Here is a 20188-nt window from a genome sequence, read left to right on the forward strand (position 1 = left end):
CAACTTTCTTCTTTATTTTCTTTCCAAATCTCTCACGTGGTTTTGGCAAAACCGCGCCATAGAAGCCCACTTAGAAGCCCAAGCCCATGCCGTGTTAGAAAAACCGCAAGAGATATTTGATACAGCACCAAAACTGGAACCAAATTTTGCCAAATTTGGTGTTTGGTTTGGTGTTTTTTTGGTGTTTTCATCAACATGTGTCTTTCCTGAAGATGAAGATGAAAAAACATCAAATTGTTGAAAATTTGATGTTTGATGCTAGGATAGTATCTCACCTAAGAGCATCTTTAGAGAGAAACCAAAAAAACACCAAAATTTTGAGCCAAACCAAACACCAACCAACTTCAGGAGCAACATCAAATATTCGACATCAAATGACGCAGTTTTGAATAAACCGCACCATATAGCCCACGTGGGTTTCTCAAAACCGTACCACTGAAGCCCACGCGGTTTTTGAAAAACCGCGCGATCTACTTTCTTCTTTTTTCTCTTCCCAAATCTCCTGGGCGGTTTTTACAAAACCGCGTGATTGAAACCCACACTCTAACCCAAGCCCATGCGGTTTTTTCGCGTGAGAGATTTGATATACTACCAAAGCTGGAACTAAATTTTGGCTGATTTAGTGTTTGGTTTGTTGTATTTTTTGTGTTTTCATCAATATGTGACTCTCCTGAAAATAAAAAAAACACAAAATTGTTGGAAATTTGGTGTTTGATGCTAGAAAAGTATCTCTCCTAAATATGCTCTAACCAATTCGTGTTCATTTGCATTTACAATCTTCACTGGAATAAAACCTCTCCAAATAAATGACTGTAAGGTATATATCGTGTTGATTAGTTGATTAATGTACCTAAATAAATAAATTAGATAATTGTTGGGTCTACTACATGCATCCATAACAAAAATGTAATTCCTATCTGCATTCTCAAGACCTAAAAAACTATCTTAGGCATGCAATGGATGGATGTCTAGTGTGACTATTTTGACCATTTCTACCCTATAACTAGGGCAGGGAACTTAAATTTTCTTCTTCTCTTTCCCAATTTATTTTGTGCCCTAAATAATTGTCTTCAAATTCTACAAAATCCCGTGATCGATCGGGTAAGGTTAAAATTGGTCTATATTTCTCGGGGGTTAATAGGTTTTGATATTTTGGTTGTGTTTGTTTTGCAGAATGGAGTCGATGGATATTGTTGGCAAGTCGAAAGAAGATGTTACGCTACCCAAAGGTGACCATTTTATATTTTTGTAAATTTAAATAATTTTGTTAGTAAAGTAGATTATTAAATACCATTATAATAAGTTAAATATAGAAATGGTCTTATTGAGCCGTAGAAAAGACAATGTGTGGGAAGGCTACTTATTAGATTACATGGAGCAGACCACCATTGGCTGTGAAACATTGATGAGCAGTTATAGATAGCTAATTTTTATAATAGGCTTAGTTCATGGTTTTAGATATCTTATTAAAGGTGAGAAATTAGAATTGAACTGATAATGATATGGTTTTATGACATTAATAGTTTGATACCATTAAAAAAATTGGGTGGAACTGAAATCAAACCCTGGAAAAAAGTATCAGTACAGTGTAATAGACTATCATGATAAAGTCTTTCATTATGTTAAAACTGGAGCTTCTAGAAGCAACAATGATGATTACCATTTTAGCCATCATATGAACTGGACTCGATAAATTTGAATATCATGATGTTCAAATTTTCGATAACCTAGAAGCAAAAGTGATGAGTATTGCAGGCGGTGACACTTATTGCAACTCTTATATGCATCTTATAAGAAACACATCAGACCCATAAGGGTGCAACATTTGATGTGACATTATGTTTATTTCGGCTATAATTTGTGAGGTGACATTCATGTGTGTTTGTTGTTTCTGGGCAGCGACTATGTTTAAGATTATTAAGGAGATGCTGCCACAAGATGTTCGTGTCGCCAGGGATGCGCAAGACCTTCTTGTTGAGTGTTGTGTAGGTGTGTTCAAAACGTTTGAAAACACAGATTGCAATCTTGCCTGATATATGATTTCCTTTTTTTACCCCCATACATACATGGTATCTGCTGTTATACATCACGTTTAATGAAAATTTTGATTATAAGTAGATTTGGTTAAAATTTATATACAAAATGAGGATAAAGTGCAGAGCATTTGAAATATATATGGAATTATGAATATAAGTTTTAATGTAGTCTTTGTTGGGGTGAGAGAGAGACTAAGCAAATTAAGGGTTTCCGATGAGCTGTATCGCATGCGTGCTTTTGCAATTTTTCGTCTCTGTACTGCCTTGGAGCAATAAGGAAAGGGTGCTACCTTTGTCCCCTCTTTTTATAGTTTCAAGATGTTGCTTCTTTATGTTTTCACCCTTCCAAGTTGAGATATAGCCGTACCGAGATATATGTATTTTCTTATAAAGATCATTCGATATGGCATCATAAATTCTTTGAAACCTACTGCGTGGTACAGAAGTTCCACCTTGGATTACCTGATCCTTTGATGCTTCAGATGCTCTGGACGGCATGCAAGTTTCTGTGCAGCACAGTTATGAAATATGAACAGACCTTATTCATTTATAATTCCAACTTAACTGTTTTAATGAGATGCCTTTTCAGTTCCTTTTGTTCTTTTTGTTAGAAATCGCGTGACCGACATTTTAATCACCATCTGTAGCTTTTTAACTTTACCAAACTTAAAATTGGATTGAGGACCCTATAGTTCTCTTTAGTATAGTTTTACATGCTATCTGATGATATATTGACATCAGGTTCTTGGGTTTGGAGATTACATTGAGGATGTCTATGCTGCATATGAACAACATAAGCTTGAGACCATGGTTTGTTTTTACACTCTTTCACCTTATTTAATTCTCTTCGCGGCTGGATCTGTAGATTGCGGTCAATTTTTTATGCTTTAATATTATTATTTGTCACAGGACTCCCCAAAAGCTGGAAAGTGGAGTGGTGAAAAAATGACAGAGGAAGAAGCATTGGTGGAGCAACAAAGGATGTTTGCAGAAGCACGTGCAAGAATGAATGGCGGAGTGAACATCACCAAACACTCAGATTCAGACAGGAGTTTAGATAGCTAATTAGTACTTTTTCTTTTGTTAAATTTTGGGAAAGCTGGTTGATTGTTGCATGTAGGATGTCTTATGACTGATAGTTTGTACAAATTGTTGATTCAGTCTGCTCTGCAAATGCGTTGTAGTCTTTGGTCATCTCTTGTCATTAGTTATGAAAACTCGCCTTGGCTTGTCCTAGAAGCTCAGTCTTAGGTGCGCTACCCTCTGTGTTTTCATACTGTCTGTATGTATTAGTGATGTATTACAATTAATGATAAATAAGTCATTCGGAAAAACAGAGCTTCGGTTTTAGCTTTGTAGCAAGACGAAGCGTATGGCAGTTTGTCATTAAAGGGTTTATTGGTTTTAGCTTTTATTGCATTCAGTATAGCAGGGGATAAAGATGTCAATATATTTGATTTTTCACACTTTTTAGTAACTATAAAGGCTAAATTGTCCATTCAATTCGAGTTTTTTATCCAAACGTCACGAATTGAACACTTCATTTTGGCAAAGTTCCTAGGTACGCCCTTGAGATTCACTGAAGCTTCAACTTCTTATGTGTTCTTAAACTTGGGTATGTTGAACCTTCCAACTTGTACTGAATACTGATTGTCTAAATGAACTTCTGAGTATTGTCAAGAACATTGCATCAGAACCCACCATCTCCATAAGAGGCCACAAACCATCTCTCTCATTGGGTAGTATAAAACATACATGGAAAGAGTGGCATTGTTGCCTATACTCGTTCTATAACGTAGCCTAAGAACTTTGAAATCCTTGAAAGTATCAATGTCCAGTTTATTGCGAAAATTTATTAGGTTTCCAGGTCAAGATCGAGTTTATAGACGGTGTACGCCATTTTCCTTTGAAGTAGAGTGCATTTGCGGGGTGTGGATTGGATATATATGGGAGCTGCCGTGCTGGGGGTGCAGAGATGATTTATCTTAGATTTTGAATTACAAAGTTTCCACCCATAAATTTTTGCTCTTTGATGGTAATTGCGTGGCTTAGATTAATTGCAGGTATGTATGTACAAGGCTTTAATGCTAATTAGGTAAACTATGAAATATAAGTCTCTTATAAACTCTGTCAATAAAACTCATATAACTGCTTTTCAAATTTCCAAGAGGAAAAATGGCATTGTGATCTGCCTATTGGTTCTGCGCAGTTTGGGCTTAAGGCCGACTTTCGTCCCTGCTCGACGGGTGGGGATTCATTGATGCTATTGATCGCAGATTCGCAGGGACCCCATTCCAAACTCTACATGAAGGTTTCTACATACATGTTACACATTTTATTACGACTGGCATATAATGGGATCCTGTCCTTGATGGCTTCAAGTAGCCTAACCTACTGACTCAAGTAACCAATGCAACTGAACAAGTACAAATCCACGAAAAACGAAGAAGAAACAATAAAATCAATATTCAATTAATGAATGTAAAAGAATATTAATTTCAACGATAGATATATGAAAATTACATTCATAAGTTACTACTGCATTAAAATTTATGCATATCAACCTCCGGTACAATTTATAGTTAACCAGGGTAAATGTTCACACAATCCTGCCATCCAGTTCGGTTGTTTTCCTTTTCCAGCCCGTGTACAGGGTCTTCGTCTGCAACCATGTATGAACTCTCTTTTGCCGGTCAATCTCCGAAGGGCATTTCCACCAAATGTATCAACTCTCTTTTGCCGGTCAATCTTCGGAGAGCATTTCCTCTAAAAAGTTATGGAACCCGTCCTCATCTTCTGGCAAACCAAAAAACTTGGACTTTTCAATAGGCAACGGAATTTCATCTGGTACACTTACCACAGGAGGTAACCGTGCATATGGAAAACCATAGTCGTCAATGGACAAATCTTGAAAGTTATGTTGATCAGGTTGCATATGGTTAGTTGAAAATGCTTGTGATGTGGATCTTGTTCCGCATTGGTCCAGAATATCATCTGGTTGCCTTATCGAAGGAGGCAGTGGTGCATATGGACAATCATAGTCGTTAACACTCAAAGTTTGATAATTATGATGAGATGGAAACTGATCACATTCAGGCATACAGTACCCTTCAGTTGGAACCCCCGAACCACGTGATGGTTCTTCAATATTAGTACTAGTGTTACTAGTGTTATCATCTTTTGAGTCCTTCCTTCTAATTCTACAGAGAGTGTGGTCTTCGTGATCCTTCATCACAAACTCGTCCATCATATAGGGACTCTTAGCGGTCCCTTTGCTCTTCGACTCTACGAAATTCAGAAACTTCTTGTATCCAATAGTTCTCTTCTTTTGATCAAAGATCGGTTTGTTTTGTGAGATCCTCCATGTCCACTCTCCACTTCTGACCGTTCTTTCGTTCTTCTTCCGACCATCGTATTTCTTTTGAACCGTCGTATAAACATAAACTTCACTCGTCCTACTCCCCTCAAACAATTGCCAGGGTTCATATGCTTCGCTTCCATAAAGCTCGCATACCATGATGTTATAGCACGACGGCAGACTTTCCCCAGTGACTAACCTAGGAAGAAAATACGTGATAAGTTCTTCATCTGTTGGAGCAAATCTAACCCCACGTGGTACTTCCTCCATGATCACCTTCAACTAGCTTCTTCGACTCTTCTTTGCAAGGAAAAGTTTATGAAAATTGATAACAAGAGAAAACAACGAGTGCAAGGTAACACTTGGTAATTGAATTTTACACTTGTACATACGCACCCTATATTTATAGGTAAACTAACCGCCAGAAGTCCGAATCCTAAACCAACTGAAATCCTAATGGCACGCGGTAATAATGTCTGAAGTCTCAATAAATAAAGGGTCCTACTATTGTCTTGGGTAGACTCCGGCCCAACTCGGCCCAAACTTAGGATCTGTAGTTGCGTTGGGCACAACCATTGTCACCAAATACGGCGTTTTTTTGAAAAAAACGCGTTTAAAACCCAAGATATTGGCAAGGCGTCTGGTTCCAGTTTAAAACCCGGGTTTTTCAAAAAAACGCGTTTTAAACGTTTTAAACCCGTTTTAAACTTAAAAAACGTTTAAAACCCAAGATTTTGAAAATCTCCCGTTTAAAACTTTTTTTTTTTTTTTTTTTTTTTTTTTTTTTTTTTTTTAAAGAAAACACTAGAAAAAAAGGGTTTTGGAGTTTACCTTTTTGAAGAGTGGGCGTTAGATTGACTTATTGAGACCGTTCTATTTTACTTTGGACTATTAATAATTAATTGAAAATTTTAAAGTTATTAACTTATTTGTAGTACTTAATTATGCCATTATGGTTGGTAATTAGTAGTATCTTATTTTGAGTAGTGTTTTGGCACTGAATCTAAAACTTCTAGTATTTGGATGAGTAATGATAATTTGATACTTTCATGTATTTGAATTTTCTTTCATTTGTATTATTATTATTTTTATTTTATGTGTCTATTTTTTTTTTTTTCTTTTATAGAAAATCAAACTCCTTATCTATTATATTATTTATCATCGGTTTTACCGTTTCTTTTTTACATTATAATCGTTTTAAACCCGTTTTAAAACCCGTTTTTTATGCCCCACGTTTTTTTACGCTTTTTTTCCATTTTTTTCCCGAGACGTTCCGTTTAAAACACGAACTAAGTTTTTTTCAAGTACACCATTTTAAACCCATACCGTACTTGGTGACAATGGGCATAACATAAAGTTCAATACACCCCCACATCCAAAGCCTATTTTCAAATGAAATTGGAAAAAGTGATGAAAGCCGGTCTTCTTCTCTTGCTTCTCTCTTCCTGGTTTTTAGACTCATTGACGAGTCACTCACTCAGTGTGCATGTATATAGCCAACACACGCTCTGAACAAAACCCACCAGTCAACAACAAACTCAAGAAACAAACCTACCTTTCTCATCACTTTTTACTTATTAATTAGCTTTAAACATACAAGAAATTGGGCCTAACACCTAATTTTGAAGAAAATGAAGTCTAGAGGACACACTTTTTGGTGAGTAACTCACAAGGACAAATTCTAGCAATTAGTAACTCACGAACCCACTATTTTGAAATTTGTAACCCTCAAGGACAAAATAAGTTGGCCCGACCATTTTACTTTTTTTAAATGCCAGTTATACCCTTTCATGAAAATAACCCTCAAGGACAAATGGCCCGGATTTAAAATAAATATTTTTCAATTTTACCCTTTCTGTTATTTTACTATGAACAATGAGTGTTCATACCTTCTGCTGGTGTATGAACAATGATTGTTCATACCCAAAGGACTATGAACATTGAATGTTCATACCCAATCAATATTCATACCCAAGGACTGTGAACATTGAATGTTCACTATGAACATCGAATGTTCATACCCAAAAGACTATGAACATTGAATGTTCATACCCAATCAATATTAATACCCAAGGACTGTGAACATTGAATGTTCACTATTAACATCGAATGTTCATACCCAAAGGACTATGAACATCGAATGTTCATACCCCATCAATATTCATCGACGCCTCTCGGATTATTTGAATGTTGGCATTAAGATAGATGACGAGGATCAAGTGACATGTTTATATTAATATTCTCTTTGCTTGAAAGTTATAAGCATTTAATGACTAACTTTATGAACAGATCGAGAAGATGTTGATCTTGACGAAGTTCAAAGTGTACTTCTTTCTTATGAGTTGATGAAGAAGACACGAGTAGAGAATAGTATTGATAATGCACAAGGATTAGTGGCAAGAGGAAGGTCATATGAAAAGGCCTCTACAAGCAATGAGAGGTTTAGGTCCAAGTCAAAGAAGTCGTTGAAACATGTAAAGTGCTACAATTGCAATGAAAAGGGATATTATGCAAATAATTGTCCTCACCCGAAGAAAAGTGACAAGAAAGATAATAAGAAGAAAGGTAAGACTCAAGTTGAGGCAAGTTATGCTTCAGGCTCTGAAGTGAAAGATGTGAGTCTTTGTGTGTCCACACAAGACTATATGGTCAAAAGGTGGATTCTTGACTCTAGGTGTTCCTACCATATGTGTCCTAATAGAAAGTGGTTTACTTATTATAAGAGCATTGATGGAGGTTCTATTTTGATAGGTAATGACTATACTTGTAAGACGGTTGGGATTGGAACTATACGGGTCAAGATGCATGACAATATTGTGAGGACTCTAAATGATGTGAGACATGTTCTCAAGCTAAAGAAAACCTTATTTCTCTTGGTACCTTGGATTCACAAGTTTGTGGGAGAAGGTGGAGTCCTAAAGATTGTTAGTGGCTATTTAGTTGTTATGAAGGGCCAAAGACATGGAACCTTGTATACTTTGATAGGTAGTATGGTGACAGACAATGTAGCAGTTGGTACATGTAGTGATGATTCCAAATGCACTAAGATATGTCATATATGTTTAGGGCATATGAGTGAACGGGGTTTGTCTGAGTTGTGCAAGCGAGTGTTATTGAAAAACTTGAATAAGCCAAGCATGGGGTTCTGTGAGCATTGCGTCTATGGGAAGCAGTGTAGAGCCAAGTTCAGTTCAAGAAAGCACAAGACAACGAGCATCCTTGATTATATGTATACGAATGTTTGGGGTGGCTTCTAAAGGAGGTAACCATTATTATGTCTCATTTATTGGTAATCATACTCGCTATGTGTGGGTGCATATGATGAAAACCAAAGATGAAGTGTTTGAGATATTTAATAAGTGGAAAACAAGGGTTGAGAATCACACATAAAGGAAGGTGAAAACTTTGAGGTCTGACAATGGTACTGAGTATACTAATGATCCATTCCAAGAGTTTTGTGCACAACATGGTATTGCTAGACACTGGATAGTCAGAGGCACGCCTCAGCAGAATGGGATGGCAGAGAGGATGAATAGAACATTGCTTGAAAGAGCGAGATGTCGGTTATCTAATGCTAGTCTTGGCAAAGAGTATTGGGCAGATGCAGTATCCGTGGCGTGTTACCTGTATAATAGGTCACCAGTTCTGGTAATAGATTGCAAGACCGGAACCTTATGAGGTGTGGTCAGAGAAACCTACTGATTACAGTATTTTGTGAGTGTTTGGATCTACAACTTAGTACCATGTGAGGGAAAACAAGCTTGATCCTAGAGCTAAGAAGGCAATATTCTTGGGCTTCGCAAATGGGGTAAAGGGATACAGATTGTGGTGTTTTGAAGATAACAAGCTCCTGATTAGCAGAGATGTTACCTTTGACGAGACTTTGGTGCTATCTTTTAGCAAGCCAGAGAAAGCTGGGTAGAGTGGTGATTCTATGGAAACTCAGGCTACTGAGCTTGAGTTATTTGATGCAGCAGACGATTGGTTGGTTCATGACGATGTCCAAGATCATGGAACCACACAACAACCGAAAAAAGAGCATAAACATCCACAACTTGATCGAGTTGGCTAGCACTAAGCCAAAGAGACAAGTTAAAGAAATCCACAAGTATGGGCAGGATAAGCCGGTGAAACACTATGGTCAGGTGGATTTAGTTGCATATGCACTGAATATTAAAGATGATGAGCCAGATAGCTTCAAAGAAGTTGTTAGAGATGCACATTACAGAGATTGGTTGGTAGCTATGCAAGAAGAGATGGAATCTCTTGATAAGAATCACACATGGGACCTTGTTTTGTTGCATAAGGGCAAGAGGGCTATCGGTAGCAAATGGGTGTTCAGAAAGAAAGAGGTCCTACCTGAGTTGGGTGATACCGCGTTCAAAGCAATAGTGGTAGCAAAGGGTTTCTCACAAAAGGAAGGAGTTGATTATAATGAGGTTTTCTCACTGGTGGTCAAGCATACTTCTATCAGTGTGTTATTGAGTTTGGTAGCTTACTTCTACTTGGAGTTGGAGAAACTTGATGTGAAAACCGCTTTCCTGCATGGTGACTTAAAGGAAAAGATCTATATGAGGCAACCAGAAGGTTTTGTTGTTGTTGAGAAAGATGATCATGTGTGCAAGCTAAATAGGTAATTGTGTAGTTTATTAAAGCAATCGCCAAGGCAATGGTACAAAAGCTCTGATACACTCATGATGAAGAAAAAATATACCTGAAGTAGGTATGATTATTGTGTTTACTTTCATAGACTTCGTGGTGATGACTTTGTTTATCTCTTGTTTTATATGAATGGTGGAGATAGAAATTTTGAAATCTTAACTTAGCTTTGAGTTTGAGATGAAAGACTTGGGTGGAGCTAATAAGATATTGGGTATGGAGATTGAAAGACATAGGAAGAAGCGAAGGCTAGTTGTATCTCAGAATAAATACTTTCAGAAAGTGATTTCTAGATTCGGTATGGAGAATGCAAAGTTGGTTTCTACTCCTTTGGCTAGGCATTTTAGGCTTTCAGTTAGGTTCTCTCCTAGCTCAGTGGAGGAGCAAGAGCATATATATGTCTCGAGTTCCTTATGCTAGTACAGTGGGCAGTTTGATGTATGTTATGGTGTGCACATGTGATAAGCCCATAAATGCTATACATTTATGCCCATATTTATATTATATTTTCTAGTTAATTAGGATAAGTTCCTCTGATTAGTCTGTTTCATTGATTTTACAGGAATTGACGTGAATACGACGAAAAAGGCTGAGACTGAGGACTTGTACATACACACCCTATATTTATAGGTAAACACTAACCGCGTCTTTGTTATGTATTCGAAGTAGATGTCCAAATCCTAAACCAATTGAAATTGTAATGGCACGCGGTAATAATGTCAATAGAGTTTAATCTTTTTAGGACTTCTTGGGAAACGAGTGGCGGTTAAGTTCGGTACTTCTTAGAAATGATTCTATGCGGAATTTCTACAAAATTCTGGAGAGAAATCAGGTTGCCAGAAATCTTTACGATTTATGCAAAAGTATATCAAGAAATCTGTTCAAGGACCAAATGAGAACTCTCAAAGTGGACAATGCAATTGTGATGTTATGGACTTATTGATGACATAGTTGTGAGGGAGTAATATTCACATCCAATGAATATCACACACGTGTCCAACACACACATAACTACCAACCGACCTTGTATCCTCGTCCTTATAGCTCACTTCATAATGACTCAAATCAGGCAAGCAACATATTCAACTCGCACCTAGAGTGACCACACCACCAATTGATCTCACCCATTCGTCCTGCGAGCTCGCTTCAAAGTGACTCGAGTCGAGTGGACGATCTCGTCCAACAATGACCTGCATAGCGCTCACTCCTCTCGTTCTGCAATGGCTCGTAACATATGTCTTTATTACAATCTTCAAGACCGGATCTTCAGGTATGCACCACAGTAAATGCCCTTAACTCACCATCATGGCTCGCAAGACCTGGATCTGACCTGACGCGGGAGAGTGGAAAGTGCAGGCACCTTGCCTATATAAAGAGGATGAGGAACTACGTCTGACCTAATTCAAGTCTCCCCTCAGCAGAGAGAGAACTTGATACGTAGGCAGTTCGTCCACACGAACTCGGTCAATTCAATCCCTTAAACACCTTTCTCCCTTCAATCACCTATATCAGTAAGGTTAACGAAACATAACATTTACATTGGCGCCATCTGTGACTCGATTTCTTGAGTTCATAAACCTTCAAACCAACAAATCTCAAGCCCACGAAGCATGGAAAGCCTTCAAGCACAAGTCAAGGACCTGGTCAGCCAACTGGGCACGATGAACAACAACATCACCCAGCTCCAACAGGAGAATGCAACTCTCAAAACCCAGGTTGAGTCCCAAAACCAGAATGGAGTTACCGCTGAGGACGAGATCAATGAGGTCAACCAGCAGATCAATAGCCTCTCCCAGCGGATTGAACAGAGCACTAGTAAGAAAGATGCTACTCAGGTCGTCCAAAAGATGCTGAAGACGTACCATGCATCACCCTTCACGATCGAGGTACTCAATAAACCCTCCCCCAAAGATTTCATTCAGCCTCGGTTCGCAATGTACGATGGCAGCACGTGCCCTGGTCAGCACATAGCTCAATACATTCAGAGCCTTGCACTCTACAGTGTGTAGGAGTTAGACCACCTACAGTGCTACTTGTTCCCAGCAAGCTTAAAAGATGGAGCTCTCAATGGGTTCTACTCGCAGGGACCGAACTCAATCGATGGCTTCGAAAAACTAACCAACCAGTTCGGCAGCCAGTACGTCCACAACAAATGTAAGATAGCCGACCTCAATTCACTCTTCCAGTTATCTCAAAAGAGTGACGAACCAATTCGCACCTTCCTGGGACGTTTCAAGATGGAGCTACTGTCCATGGAGAGCGGCCTCAAAGAGTCGTTTGCCACAGTGGCCTTCACCAACATGATCAGGAAGAACATTGATCTGTCTAGGTCGCTCATGAAGGAACACCTTGAAACTCTGGCCGAACTGTACGCACATGTAGGGAAGTTCATCAAGCTTGCGGAAGGCCTCGAAAAAGAAAGACTAAAGGCAGCAGGTGAGGTCACTGCGATCTCAGATAGTGACTATCTTCTAAGAAGCGAGCTAGGCAACAGGATCAACAGACCAGCACCCGAACCTAAACCAAAAGAGAGTTTGCAGTGCTTACAAGATCTCCAGGTTACATACTGGAGAAAATAAAAAAAAATGCTGCCTATTACCGACCAAAGGTAAAGTGGCCAGAAAACACACCTGGGAAGCCGTACTACGTTTTCCATAAAGCAAAGTTCCATGAGACCAACGAATGCTGCGAGCTCAAACACTACCTACATGACCTCATCAAAGCAGGGCATATCAAACATTATACTAATATAGCTGACGGCGACCTGTGCCACAAACTAATGGCTCCCAGAGAGCGCAACCGAACTCCACCCCGCAATAATAGCAGAGCTCGCTCTCATGTTAGAGGACGCTTCAATGTGCGATCTCGTCATGAGCGTCGCCAACGCTCGTCTGATAGAGACAACAACAAGACCATCAATATGATTACCTTCCAAGACGACTCTGTCATGTCCTCTATGGAGAAAAGGAGATGAGTAGGTGCCCTCCAGGAAGTCTACCAGTTCTCCTCGCAAGCGGCCCCATCCCACACACAAATGGCCGCAACTCAGGAGACATTACTTTCACTGAGGCCGACCTCAACAAGGTGTGCCTCCCACGCAATGACGCCTTGGTGGTCCACGTCAAAATCAACGACCGAGCTGTCAAGCGCGTCCTGATTGACCCAGGCAGTTCGTGTAACATCCTATTCTACCGCACCCTTAAGGAGATTAACATGCCCAAGTTAGTCATGATCGATCCAATAGCCCCCCTCTATGGCTTCAATGGATCATGAGCCAACCCAATAGGAGACATCATTCTACCTGTATCAGTGGGGTCGCACGAAGATAAGGTCAGCATCAATACACGCTTCAGCGTCCTGGATGTCAACTCGTCATATACTGCTATCTTATGACGTCGTTGAATCCACAAGATGCAAGGAGTGCTATCAATACTCCATCAGGTTTTACGCTTCCCTGGCCCCAGAGGTTTGATGGAGCTCAGAAGCAACCAGCTTGATCTGTCTATAAATATAGCAGTCGGGTTTGTCATTTCGTTCGCATTTCAATAAAATTGCAAAACGTTATTTATAAACAAAACTAATTTGATCACGTGAATTTGTGAAAGTGAATTTAGGTGAGAAAATGATGAAAGTAAAATAAAATAGATTTTGGATTTCGGAGATAGAAAATCCGTTTGAGCGAATCATATCTCCGTTAAAAGAGTTAGTCTTGATTTTTGATCTCTAATAACGACTCTTCATCTCTGAACGAGCATTATAAGTGCATGGAATCGATTCAGAACCCCATCTCTAGGTGAAATTACTTGATTCCTAATCGTTTATAATTATCGAAACACCCTCCCTAACGGAGATAATCCTCACTCGGGCAAAGTTTCTGCTCTAAGATCACAGAACTAAAGTGTTATTCTAATTAACAGAAAATAAAACTGAATTAAAAACATTTTAATTAAAAACTATAAATTAAATTATTCATTACACTAGAAAAGCAGTAAACTACTCTACTCCTATGATTGAATGTTAATCATTCAATGAGAAAAACTAAAACTAGACCCTTCTATTTATAGTTTTTTTTTTATGGTCTAGATTCAATCCATCTAATCTAAATCTAACGGTTACAAATAAAATATAATATCCCAGAGAATATTCTAGAAATATTATAGGGAATATTATAGAAATATTCTTTGGAATAGTAATGGGCTTGGACTAAATAGTAACAGGCTTTGGCTTTATCTTAATATTCCAAACTGTACAACCATTTTTTGGAAGCTAGATACTGTTACGTAGAGTTTTCTGTGCTGATCATTTTAGCTGGTCAAATGCTTGAATCATAGTTAGGAGACGGAAGATATCATCGTTTGAAGTTTTCTCCTGACTTTCGAGCTGATTTAGGTCAGTTTGACCAAGTTTTTTTATCCGAAAATCTCTTGTTTAGCTGGCTTAGGGACTAAAGTTTGGATTCTTCAACTTGTTTCATGGTTCTCTGAGTCCATAAGCTTTGCTAGTAATTTGGAGCTTTAAATGAGCTGATACTGAAGATTTCAAGTCCAAGCTTTATTCGGTTGTATTTCTTGCTAAAACGCAGGTTTTGTGTGTATTTTATCGTTGTCCGTTAAAACTAGTGAAAACATGAAAATACAATGAATTTATATTTATTAAACACATAATTGACCCAAATGTAATGGTACTTATCACAACTCGATGCCCACAATTGCAATCAGATCCTCTCAGTCAACAAGCATGTAGAGGCTTCACTCACAAACAAGGAAGAGATCGCCAAAACCAAGCTAGCAGAAGACTTTATCTCTGAGGTCAAGACCTTGACTAAGACCCCCCGCAGTGAACTCGTAAACGAGAACACTGGGGGCTCGGTCAAAAACGTCCCTCCAAAAGTCCAGACCCCAGAGGTCGCCCCACCCTTTCAGATCAAAGAGACATCGCAAGATACCAGGACCTCAGAGGTTGCTCAGCCCACTAAGGCAACTGCTCAAACCGAGCTGAAAGAAAAGGTCAACCTAGGAACTGAGGATGACCCTAGTTTATGTAGGAGCTAACCTTGATCCTACTCTCAAGGCACAACTTGTAAGCTTTTTATCATTAAATAAAGATGTTTTTGCTTGGTCGTATATCGATGTGCCTGGAATTAATCCTAATATCGCATGCCATAATTTAAATGTTAACCCCAATGCTAAACCAGTTCGCCAACGTCCTCGAAAATTATCCCTTAGATTCCAAAAAGCAATCAATGAAGAGGTCAAAAATCTCAAAAAAGTTTGTTTCATTAGGAAGGTTGACTACCCTGAATGGGTCGCTAACATAGTAGCAGTCCCAAAGAAGAATGGCACAGTTCGCCTTTGCGTGGACTTTACTAACCTAAATCAGGAAACTCCTAAGGATAGCTTCCCCTTACCAAGAATCGACCGACTCGTGGACCAGACCTATGGCCACGAGCTCTTGTCATTCATGGATGCCTACAGTGGCTACAACCAAATCCCACTAGCAGACAAAGACCAAGAGAAAACTTTATTCGTAACAGAGCAAGGGATTTACTGTTACAACATCCTACCGTTCAGCTTCAAGAACGCTGGAGCAACCTACCAACGACTCATCATCGATATGTTCTGTTTCGGCAGTAAACTGCTTCAACACAACGAGAGCAATGGTAAAGAACACACTAAGAAACAGAGGAATTTGATGTTGGGGGAGATGAAACTGAACCAAATAATGGTTGCCTACGTACCCAAGATCTATTCTCTAGGGATCAAGTTTCCACGTAGTTCCTTATGAAAAATAATGTGGTATTTATATAGGTAGAGTAGAGAGTCCTTGTAGCTCAAGTATTCTCGTATCTTGAGTAATTGTGATAGAATATAACTGTCAACTGATAATTATCTCTTTAATAAGAAATGAATCTAGACATAAATCAATGTACATTAGTGGCAAGCCATGTGGCTAAGGTTCAGCCTTAGACACATGAGTTAATGGGCCTATACATTGATCCATGGTATTGCAAATTAGGCTTTAGCCCTGTCGATTAAATGAATAAAATAGAGACCCCTAGTAATGGGCGTTTGCCATGTAGGTGGGGGTTGAAACACCGCCCCCTCTTTGGCATGCGAACAAAGTGCACATGGCAAAGAAGAGAAGAAAAATCAGGGAAAACTTGGAATAAGAAAAGAGTAAGCGGAATGTATAACAAAGTATCGTGTGAACGTAAACGATAGGAAAATGGACAATCGGAAAAAATTCGTGAATTATTGGAAACAAAATAATGTCAAATTAACGTATACAGGACGCAATGTAGTTAAAAAAAAATGGTTGAAAAATGCACCGAAAAAATAAAAGATGCACAAAAAAAATTTCAAAAGAAATTGAGTGCCGAAAATGTACTGAACGCATGACGTAACAATATGAAAGTTGATTTTGACGACGCATGCCAGCGGAATAGCGATACTAGTATAGACCGTTGAAATTAAATGTAGGGGCAGTTTCGTACAAATAGTGATAAAAGGGAGTTAAATACTAATTGGACTCAAAGTGTTGATGAGATAAGAATGTAGAGTAGATAAGAATTGAGAGTAGAGATGAAGTTGGAGTTGGAGAAGAATTCCACTAGCAATGGAAAACCCGCTCGAAAACCCTATATAAGGGCTGGTGCCTCTCCCGCAAATCCCAATCCAGGAAAAAACAGAACGTGGCCAAGGCTCGAACACTGCTGACAGAACGTGGCCAATAAAAACACATCCGCTTCCATCAAACAGACACTATGCATCTCATCTCGGGTTTCGACTTTTGTGGTAAGTAAACTATGCTCGGTATGCTGCTGTCGTTTTTCTTTTTTTTTGTTTTGATTTTATGCCCGGCCTTTGAATTGTTGAATTTTTTCCTGAGGAATTCCTCTGCATGGATCACGTGGAGATGGTAAAAAAGAAAACTGTTGGTGTTCGGAGCCTCAGAACAATGACACAATGCCTGAGAATATTAGCATAAGGAGGTTCTCCAATTTGAACAAGTGGACAAAGATTTAGGAAGTGAAATGGCTACAGGGTATAATTTCACGCCTGTGGAGTTTAAAAAGGTTCTTGATTCATTTCAAATATAAGGATACAATGCGCCTCTATGCTCAGACTCGAGGTTCGACGTTTGAGGCCCCTCAAGGATCCCTGCCTAACTCATTTAAGGAACTTGCAGAGGGATTGGATTGTGGTGGAAGACAAATAGGAAGCCGTGGAAACAGTTTGGGTACTGGCAGTGAGGAGACTGTGGGAGAAGCAGAGAGCCCTAGAAAATGGAAGAAGACCCATTTAATTTCATAATCCAAGAATCAATAATCCCAATTTCTCAACAAGAACTACTAAATCACACACCCTTTGCTCTACAACACCTTTTCCCCCAACGAAACTCCCTCGATTCTGACGATATTCCGGAACATTCCACTGGCATTTTGATATGTTCTGTGGAGGAACTGTATCGATTACACCAAGAACAACTCGCACACGTTGGGTCTCAAATTGATGAGGGGGGAAAAGTCTTTGTCGATGGCTGTGAGAAATTTGGTGGTGAAGAGAGTCGGAGTAACGTTGCTGACGTGGATGTTGTTAGTTCTCAGTGGAAAGCTTCTTTGGTCTGTTTTGCTGACGTAGCACTGGAGAGTTGTCAAGGTGAGAAAGATTTTGGAATTAAGCTTAGTGTAGAGAATAATGTGTTTGATTTAAATGAGGATAATGCGGTGGAAAGCACTGGTACTGATGCCATTATGGATTTGGAGCCTGGGAGTGTTGGAGTTAAAGGGGATTTGGAGTTAGGAATGGAATATATCGTAGAGAATGTTTCTTGTTGTAATAATAATGTGGAGAATAACGAGGGAGAAATGCTTAACTGTAACGATGCAATGGACACTTCTCGTGTAGTGCTTCCTGATAGCACTAGTACTGAAGTTATGGATTTGGAGCATGGGAACGATGATGTGATGGCAAAAAAATTCGACAGCATGAAACAGGTATATGTCAGTATTTTTATTTTTTTTATTTTTTCCAGTTAACTTCAAATTTTGGTTAAGTTTGAAAGACTAACGAAAAGATTTGTATTTGCGTCGCTGGTTGAGGTTGAAACGGCAGAATTACGAGCAAAAGATATTGACGAAAAGTTTCGAACAAAAAGATCACAATACCGTAGAAAAAATAATAATAATAATAAAGAAGCTGAATAAAGCTTTCACTTAGAAAGTTAAGATAATGTGAATTTTTGCTGCACAGAGAAACGACGGTTGTACGAGCCTCAGAAAGTTTCGCTCAGAAAGTTCAGCTTAATGCCTTAGAAAAAATAATGACGCTGACGAAAATTTCTAGTAGAAAGATCAGTAGAATGCCTTAGAAAAAATAATAAAGCTAACGAAAATTTTCGTTCAGAAAATTTTTCGTAGAAAGATCGGCACAATGCCTTAGAAAAAATAATGAAGCTGACGAAAATTTTCGTTCGGAAAATTTTTCGTAGAAAGATCGGCACAATGCCTTAGAAAAAATAACGACGCTGACGAAAATTTTCGCTCGGAAAATTGTTCATAGAAAGATCGGCACAATGCCTTAGAAAAAATAATGAAGCTGACGAAAATTTTCGCTCGGAAAATTTTTCGTAGAAAGATCGGCACAATGCCTTAGAAAAAATAATGAAGCTGACGAAAATTTTCGTTCGGAAAATTTTTCGTTGAAAGATCGGCACAATGCCTTAGAAAAAATAACGACGGTGACGAAAATTTCCGCTCGGAAAATTGTTCGTAGAAAGATCGGCACAATGCCTTATAAAAAAAAATGACTGCGGAAAATAGTTAACCGAAAGCGCTAAGCGAAGCGAATGCAGAATGCAGATTTCGAAGAAGAAAATGAAGATTTAATCGAACAACCGTAAGACAATTGATTAGATAATTGTGTGAATGTAATACCATAGAGCTAAAATTTCTTTTGATGAAAAATAAAAATAAAGATGGGTTTGTTATTGAATATTGTTGTTGTGTCAGATAACATACCTGCGGAAAACTGACAATGTTGTAGATTTATGCAGTTGAAATAAAATAGAACGAAACGCCCCCACGTAGAGAAAAACTCCCCCAATGCGTACTTAACTTTGCAAAATTAGGCTAAGCGAGCATAAAAGCGTTCAAACTTAAGCTGACGAAGCTAAACGTGGTAACCTCATCAAATTTTGTCAGAATGATAGTAATGGACTAAGCGAGCGTAAAAGCGTTCAAACTTAGACTGGCGAAGTTAAACGTAATAACTTCGTCAAATTTTGTCGTAGCGATAGTAATGACTAAGCGAACGTAAAAAGCATTCAAACTTAGACTGACAAAGGTAAATGTGGTAACTTCGTCAGATTTTTTTGTAATGATAGTAATGAACTAAGCGAGCGTAAAAGCGTTCAAACTTAAACTGACGAAGCTAAATGTGGTAACTTCCTCAGATTTTTTCGTAATGAGAGTAACGAACTAAGCGAGCGTAAAAACGTTCAAACTTAGACTGACTAAAAGATGACTGCAAAAGTGATGTGTCTTGACCCTTCGCTTCTAACGACGGCAGAGAGATAAGCCAATGAATCTGCATGACGTAAGTCGTTTCAGGGTCTTTGAGTGATAGAGATGCTATCAAATTGTCAAGCAAGACTATGTATCAAACTAAGATAAGCCGCCATACGCTCATCTCTTGCTTCAAAAGACCCACCAAACTAATTGGTAACAAGGCGAGAATCCGTGTATAACTGGAGCTTTCGCGCCCCCAGTGTCAAAGCTATTCTCAAGGCACAAATGGCAGCCTCATACTCGGCTTCGTTATTTGAAGTGGCTAAGCCAAGTCGCATAGATTTTCCAATCTTTTCTCCGCCGGGTTTAACAAAAAATGCATCCAATTCTAGACCCAGATTTACTATGGGAGTCATCTGAGTAAACAATCCATAGGTCAATGGGATTAGGAATTGCGTTTTCATGTTGGTCTTCTTCGCCCCGTCGCCCCCAGTTATTGGCGGCAGAATGTCTTCCATAGATTCTTCCTGGCGCAAGAAATCGTCAATAGGAAAATCATTAACCGGAAAATCAGCTATCAAAGAAGCCAGAGCATGTCCTTTTTCAGTAGTATGATTTTCAAAGACA

At 38.8% G+C, this 20188-nt stretch overlaps 1 long non-coding RNA gene across 2 annotated transcripts; it reads left to right on the forward strand.

Moving 5' to 3' along the window:
• Nucleotides 1–523: 523 nt before the first annotated feature.
• Nucleotides 524–3370, forward strand: LOC147480003 (uncharacterized). Of its 2 annotated transcripts, none has more exons than XR_015204365.1 (5): nt 524–817; nt 1174–1229; nt 1900–1989; nt 2778–2846; nt 2946–3370. It is a non-coding gene; the product is annotated as an uncharacterized LOC147480003 (long non-coding RNA). The 2 variants fall into 2 exon arrangements; XR_015204364.1 differs by having other exon boundaries at nt 782–1101.
• The last annotated feature ends 16818 nt before the right edge of the window (nt 3371–20188 follow it).

This window comes from Coptis chinensis, chromosome 8 (genome assembly GCF_015680905.1).
Source record: "Coptis chinensis isolate HL-2020 chromosome 8, ASM1568090v1, whole genome shotgun sequence".
In the NCBI taxonomy this organism is placed as follows: domain Eukaryota; kingdom Viridiplantae; phylum Streptophyta; class Magnoliopsida; order Ranunculales; family Ranunculaceae; genus Coptis; species Coptis chinensis.